Here is an 8,289-nt window from a genome sequence, read left to right on the forward strand (position 1 = left end):
TGTAATTCCAAACGAATATATAATTTATATTTTTGTCTGAAAGGATAAAGGGCAGATTCTATTTTCAGTGCAGTCATCGAGGCAATTTCCAAAAAGATCACATATTTTCCCGTCACGCATGGAATATTCTTCTGTATACCAGATGTTAAACATGACATTAATCAAATCAAAGTACAATGTAAAATACAGCGGTATCAGAATACGAAGTAGACTAAACAAATAATCGAGAAACCAATGGAACTTAATTAACAGTACCCATATAAAATTATCGGTCACAAGAACAAGAATACTTCAGAAAATAAATGAGTGAAAAGGTAGTTTCTCAACCCGCTACATCATTCACTTCAGTAGTTTCACGCTTTCCACATTAAAAATTATAGCCAAAATTGCAGGGAATGAAGGTTTAAGTTTCGATTAGTATAATTAGCTCTCTCAGTAACTGGACCAAAACACTGAATAGAGGTAATGAATGAAATCAATCAATTACATAAAACACAACCCCCAAAAATCCCTAAGGGCAAAATTATTTTAAGACGTTAATAACGCTTCATCACTAAGTCATTGTAGCCAAAAAACAATTACCATAATAATATAAATCCACTGAAGGGGAAAGTTCCCAAAATCTAAGGAGGTAAGGAGTCAAGCAAAACATCAAACGATGCAACAATCAAAATAATTGATAGGAAGAAACCAGATGCGAATTCATAAAAATTTTTACCAGCAAAATAAAAATTTATTTTCCCTGAAGAAGCGAAAATTAACCATTACTCTGCTATATACTACTTTCAGTGCAAAGCAGCACAACCACTGAGTGAGTAGAATTGAAGTCAACAAACGTAGACCCGTCCAAGCAACGGTAATCACTCAATCGCAGCAATTGCGAACGTACCTTCACTACCGTATCATGGATAATTATGTCTAATCAAAATGCAAATATAATATTCGAAGCATATTACCTGCATGTCGTAAATCATCGACGAGAATTCCAAGGTTCAGAAGTGCTCATATCACTTTGTTGTACACTAAATGTAACACCAACTCACTTCCAGAAGTATCAATGTCATCAACACAGCTATCCAGGGAACTGCTCAACACCTGCGCGATAACTACTCGATTTGGTCACTCACAACACATAGGAACTAAAACACAAGGCTCAAGATGGTCTGCAAACATATACACAAGAATAGAAACAACTGCAACCCTGGAAAGGCAACATCGCAATAAACATAGAACGACGTTACCTTTCCCTCCAGAATAAAACAGCCTATGTATTAGGAAAATATGGTTTCCGTCCGACACTCCCAAGATCCTTCACGGACTAATCTCCAACCCAAACCAATGAATCGAAGATCCATGATGCATCATTCCAGCTAACAAAACACTTACTCAATGCGTGTTAAACGACGGGGAGGGGGGGAAACAGCGATGGCGTTCGATTATCGTGCTATGGGCGCGCCCTCATCTTTGTTGTCGAAGTTGTGTCCGCTGGAAACATATTGGAAAATATTTTGACTTCATTTGAAGTTCTCAAAGCACTCGGAATGTTTTGATTTGAATCTAAATGTGAAGCAGCGAAGGTAGCAGTAGTGAATTTTTTAATATTGTGTTAGAAGTTCCTCCCAAAAAATCATTTTTTTTATTTGTAACGAGAACCGTTAATGTATGTATATTTTGTGCTGCATTTTCAAATATAGTTATCATCTGCTGTAGTATTTCATGTCAGCTCAGCATTCTTCTGTTCATTTTCAAGAAGTAAGGCCTAATATAATAATGATTGCATTCTTAATTATGATCTCACTCCCGTATTAGGCCTACCAGTTTTAGATAGGTTCTCAACATGAATGCAGTATTTTCGTGTCTAACTTCGACGGTATAAAGTTTCCATCCTTGAGGTGGTTAATAAAATTAAACCATCGTATTAAAAAAGTGCTATCATAATATATATATATATTAAAAATGACTTGAAAAAGGTTTTTGCTCCCTTATATTTTTAAATGTGTATTCAATTAGCCTAGCCATTTTAATCATATCTTTTGATGAAAATTACAGTATTTGTGGGATTAGCATACTTAAATATATATTTTAAACAGTCGTGAGTTGCGTTGCATTCATGTTACACATGAATTACCTCAGTAGCCTAATAGGGTACAATACATCAAACAAATTTCTCCAGACCGACTTTCTATAACGACCATTTTTTATTTACTAAATAAAGGCAGCAAAATAAAAGAAAACATAAAAATTCATTTTTGACTTACAAATCAAAGGGAAAGTTAAAAAATATTAGGTACAACTTGGAAAATATAGTATATTTTATTGTAAATGTACCGGGCAGGACCAGATTATGATTATTGGTTAGCCTTTCTTGTCTCAATTTTGTACAGAGTCAGTGAGAGGTGAACTATTGCTAATATCTCGAACCACTGTAGGTCTCGAAAAACAGAGGAGCTTGCACTGATGGGTTGGGACCGTAGCCCTCTCTCAAGTTTCCCTGACTTTGATTTGTTTAACCAAGGCCCGCAAATATTCAAGCAGGTTAATGTAATGCATCAAAAACCTGAGGCAAAATATGACAATTATTAGTGTCATATTTTATTATGGCCCACTAAAAGAGAATTTAAAGAAATGAGTCTGATTCTATTGAGTTAAGGAAGTTACTTAGACAAGGTGTGGTTATTGAGCTTATAATATTGCCTCAAAGATTACATTGAATGTATGTAATTTGCCTAGAGATCAGAAATACAAAATGAGATCATTATTAACAGTGATATAAGGCACATTAATACAGGAAAAAAGAACAAATATCGTCACAAGGATGCACTAAGGTATCAAATGATAAACAAAGATATCGTACTGCCCTCTACTTTTATTTTAACAGCTTACCTAAGTCAATCACTATCTTTTATTTTAACAACTAACATCAGGTACTGCTGATGATTGTGTGGCAATCAAAACTGTTGTAAGCTGTTAAAATAAAAGTAGTAGGCAGCATGATATCTTTGTTTATCATTCGATTTGTTGGTCCACGACATCTCTCTGTAAAAAGTTGAATGCCAAAATGAATAGCGATGTTTGGGTCTGAGTAAATGATGCCTTTGCATTTCCCGGTTGGGAGTGCAATTCCTTTCCCTGCACCACCTTGGACTTGAAAGATTTTTGCTTGGGGGTGTGCGAAGGATGGGACCCATCAATCAGCAGCCTTGTGCTGTAACCACTTTGCTGTGCTGTTGGAACCCCCTGGACCCCTCCTCCTCCTTGCTCTGCCACTGCTTGTGTAGCAAGAGGCTTGAAATTTTTAGATGTAGTGGTAGGGCTGGCAGATAAGGAATTTGTGTAAAGATACACACCCTTAATTTCAGCAGCAAACATAGGGAAGAAAGTTGGCCTTCTTAAATGAGTTTTAGGGTAATTGCTACAATATCGGATGGGGTAATCAAGTATCTCCATACCCGCCCATTACCACGGGATATTCACAGATTTTTCTGTATTCCCTCCGACAGCTGGATTCCTAAAGTAGCTTCACTGGTGGGGTTCAGTTGTTCCACTACTAGTTGACATTCTCAAATCATTGGCCAAAGGATAGGAGCTAGACAAAAGGTGGTCTCCTTGATGATGTCATCTAAAAATGCTTATGTACAACATGTTGAAAATCCTACCTACTATGCTTTCTCCAAACAAAATCTAGAACAAAATAACATGAGCCTCAGGATGTGGCCATAGTAGCACTTGACAGGAGCAAGGGAGTCAAGGCCTTTGAGGTCAACATCATGCAAAGTCCTTTTTGTTGACTTATCTGCACCAAATAAGAATGAAGGGAAGAACAGATCCTAATATAGAGAAGAGGGCAACTACAATGATTGTAGGAGCTTTGAACAAGATTGGTATGTGTTGGGTCGGCAGAGTCTGCAAATTGAAAACATTGGTCAGGAATGCAGGGATTGTATTATTGCTCAGGAGGAAAATGAGGGTATACCTCATAGAGGATGCCCCACTCCATCCTGTAGGACCTTTATTTGTGCTAACACTTTGGTTGCTCTTTAATCTGTTTCCATAAACGTCCGCAGCATGGCAATGAACGATTTTCCATTTATTTTTAATCTTTGCAGTATTGTATTTACCCTCACAAGGAATAACATTGAAAGTATAAGCATTTGATGGGTTATTCACAAATATAAATTTTGGTTTATTTTCCTACTTATGGATAACTTCCTCATGAAACTGAGATTGATCTACCATCAGTAACCCCAGTGGTGACATATGTAAACCCATTTATTAGTATGGTGGGTGACATCATGTCCTGGGGCCGATTATAGAATCCTCTATAGTAATATTTTTTTTTAAGTAATCAACTGCGTTTCACACATTGCATTCAGCATGTGACTTTTTTGACAGCGCCAAAAATTCAACACTTGAGCATACTAAGGCATGAGTTAATCGCTGAACCGCATGATAAGGGGCTAAGAACTGTGACTATACAGTGTGTTGAACTGAACCCTGACTCAGAAAGTCATGATGTTTGCAACACCTTTGCCTTGGAGAGAATGTATAAATCATTACTCAGCAACGCATGAGCACCTGGATAATGACACATTGTGTCAAAAGCATTATCAGTGAAAATCGGAGATGTAAAGGTGGAAGTTTGTTTTCCTATTACCTTGACATGCTTGTCGTCATCATGGAATTTAGATAAGCGTTTGACGTAGTTAACTGGTTGGAGATGATGGACATACTCAATAATATAAACATAGATTGAATGGACTTATTCATAATATACACACGGATGAGAATACTCAAGTGAGGAGAGCTGATGAGACAATCTAGAGAAAATCTGTGGATAATTCCTCTCACAAAATAATCTTCCCTTTCTCTAGGAACGTCAAATATGGTTTCACTAGTGGTAGCTAGTATTGCCATAGTGATGGCGCAAGATTTTTTCATCTATTTTCCCTCCTCTCCGAACCCTAACCCAGAAGTGTCATTGGGCTTATAATCCCAGCTGTACCTCCTTCCTTTTTCCCCTCCTTGAGGTACAAGGTGAAAAAACTGTGACTTGCACCTGCTCTAGAGTTTATCCCTACTGCATCCTGTTCCAAAAGCTGACATGGCAATGCAATTTGATGCATGTATATGCCGAGAAAATGGTGGGGAATGCCAGGAAACAGTAATATGTATGTAATAGGACATAAAGTTGGTGGATTGACGTTAAAGAAAGGTTAGCCGATGATCAGGCATTGATTAGTTGGCTGGCCAAAGGAATGCAGGCATTGGTGGATACTGAACATTATGAGAGTGATGCAATTCTGCATGAAGATCAAAGAAGAGTTCAGGGTTCAAAGGGGTGATGGTAACTTAAACAGTGTGACGAGCAACCACCAAGACAGAAGTCAGTTTTTCTTAGCTTTGAATAAAATCAAGCAGGTGGACTATTTAACCATTTTTTCAGTAAACCAGACGATGTTGGACACACCAGTAAGGATTTCAGGAAATCAGTAGCATTGGGGGAGGCATTTATCAATAGAAAAGATTTGATGAGAGCATCATTTTTTTATGAGCGTTGTTAGCACGGGCAATGAATACCGAGAATAGCTTACGTCTTTGAGATGGGGTTTTGCAATTTTTAAGTTCACTCCTACTCTTTCTTGGATTGCTAAGCCTCCTTGAACAGTTTTATACCCCCTGAAGACAGTTAAGAGCCTCAAAACTTTGTCCCCGGAATTTGGCCAAGAGCATCAAGCTATGGGCACTGAAGTAATGACGCAGCCAAGGGGAGGGGGGTGTCCACGGTGTCCGGACCCCCCCAAAATATAAAAACACTATTAAAATCATGATTTAACAAAATATTTATTTAACAAATTAAGTTTTTTTTCGATTATGAAAAGTGTTAAAATTAGTTTAAAGCCCTCTACTTAGTACCCTGGTTTTGGACCCCCCCGAATGAAATTCCTGGCTACGCCACTGCACTGGAGCAAATGATGTCAAACCATCTCAAATAGCCGAAGACTTCATATTGGCAAAACTGTAAAGGCTGTTCCGCATTCTTCACCCTCCTCCCCCAGCTAATTCTGTATGTTGCTTGCTAGTGCTGATTTGAGTTCCCACGCCTATGGCTGCTCACTAAGTGATGGTCTGGGGGTGGGTTTGAATATATTCGTGTTGGGATCAGTAAAAGTAAGGTGGAAGAGGCTGCAGTTGAATTGGTGTCTTGAATAAACCATATGAAAGAGAGTACAACTCTCTCACCAATTCATCACGCTGTTCCCTTGATACATCTTCGACGAACCTGCCGATCATCTCTTGATTTACAGAAATATAATTGAAAGAACCTATAAAGCAAGGCAGCAACGCAAACCAGCCACTGAACCCAACAATACCAATTGCCACAGAGTAAATAATTCACTGGCTGGTGTATGAGTTTTGGAGGCCTCGGCAACAAGACTCACACCATGCATTCATGGTTTGCAACAAAAATCTTCCCATTTCCTCTCCTCCACAGCCACCTTTCACCTCCCTCTAAGGATGCCACCCTTTTTCACCCTCATCCTGCGGAAGAAACCCATCTCATTGGCAGATATGAAGAGCCGAAAACACCTCCTTTTTACTTCGGTATCCTGAAGCTCCCTTTCCTTCATTACCTTTGTGCAAATGAATAAAGGAGATATCGCCTTGCAGCCGATGATGGTAATTCCTTCAAGCAAATGTAGGGTAGGGGGCCTGGGGTCCCCTGAAATGGGTCTGAGGGTCTGTAAATGAAATGGTCACACGTTCCTGTGGTGTACAATTTGTCTTAGAGGCAACTTCTGCATGACATAGTTCAGCGACTGTGCTTGAGCCATATTCAAAGCTTAGAAACAAGTAGCATAGGGCTCCTGTAAAGACAACAGATGTATAATCATGCTGTTGTGGCACATATACATGGTTCTTAAAAACCAGGGCTTCAAAACTTAGGATATTAATGCTCATTGGTAGAGTAATTATAATGTGTGGGTAGGGTTGGTTACTTCGAAGAAAATCAAGCTCCTTCCTCACCCCATAGGAAAAAAAAGAAAAATATTTTACATGCATGAAGCAATACACACTGTCAATGCATAATTTGGATGATTGCTTAGTTGTGTCGTGAAATCTGTGAATCAACTGTCATTCATTACTTGAGTTGGCATTGTGAATTCTGGGATGGCGGGCACATCCCTGGCAAGTGTGAGTACATAGTTGCATATTGAATGTGGTGTTGTTTAAAATTAAGACCATTGACAATACACATCAATGCAGATTTGAGAAATTGTTTTCCAAAATAAAATTTAAGTACTTTGGCCTCCATTTTTTACATTGCAAACTGCAGGATAAACATATTTATGCAAGAGGCCGGATGCTGCCAGCTCGTCTTGTTCCAAAGCACCCACCCAAGCGTCCCACGCTCTCTCCGTTTTCCCTCTGCTTGCACATTCCTTTGGTTTCCAGTCGCTCCTCTCCCACCCACAGCTTGGTGCAGCGAGTTTTGGGGGATAAAACCCCTTCCAGAGCTCGGAAAAAATCTTAAGTTTAACCCATTTTACTTAATTAGATTGATATGAATAATAGAATAGCGTAAGGATTAATAAAATATCCCTCAGAAAGCCGTAAAACTCACCTTTTTGAACCATTTATATTTACAATTCCACAATTTATTAATGTCGCACCTACCGCTTATCCTGGTGGGTATACCATACCCCGCACACCCCAGTGTTAGTTGCACCTAAGCCCCCCCAGCCTTGATTTCTAGCTGTACCCCTGACATCATCGACCTACGAGCCTCATGCCACAGCATTGACAGCGAATGGGAGAGCTGTGAGTGTCGATCACGTGGGGACGCCCAAGGTGGAATTGGGAGGGCAAGCGGCTTCGCAGCGGGCAGTTGATTGCGAGATGTACAGTGTGTAACATGTGTTAATTGATATAATTAAAGCATGGTCTTAACAGCGCCTAATTTTTCAATTCTGTTCCCTGTATTTCCTCTGATGGACCAGTCGCGGTCCTAATTCTTACAGTTATGTACTTTAATGTTCAACTCTTTTTTCTAACCAGCTCCCCTAGCATTTACTTAACATGATAGCTAAAAGTCTTTCTTTCTTCCCAAAGGGGAGCAATTGACAGCTCTCCCTTCTTAGCTAAACTAGTCACTTCCTTGCCCTGCAAGGACCACATTCGATTTGTCAGGAGCTTTGAGTCATTCTTACTACGTATTATCTTCATTGCTCCCTTGGAGTTTCACTTGAATTGAGCAAATATTAATGAAATCTTTTTTGTGTTTTGGTA

General features: G+C 39.1%; 1 protein-coding gene across 2 annotated transcripts in view; it reads right to left on the reverse strand.

Moving 5' to 3' along the window:
• LOC124172730 overlaps positions 1-1,313 on the reverse strand; it is a 136,692-nt gene extending 135,379 nt beyond the window's left edge. For both annotated transcript variants that reach the window (XM_046552203.1, XM_046552211.1), the window contains exon 1: positions 957-1,313. The gene's annotated coding sequence lies outside the window, so the exon portion shown is untranslated. The remainder of the gene's footprint in view (positions 1-956) is intronic.
• Positions 1,314-8,289: the final 6,976 nt, after the last annotated feature.

Source organism: Ischnura elegans, chromosome 1 (genome assembly GCF_921293095.1).
Source record: "Ischnura elegans chromosome 1, ioIscEleg1.1, whole genome shotgun sequence".
NCBI lineage: Eukaryota > Metazoa > Arthropoda > Insecta > Odonata > Coenagrionidae > Ischnura > Ischnura elegans.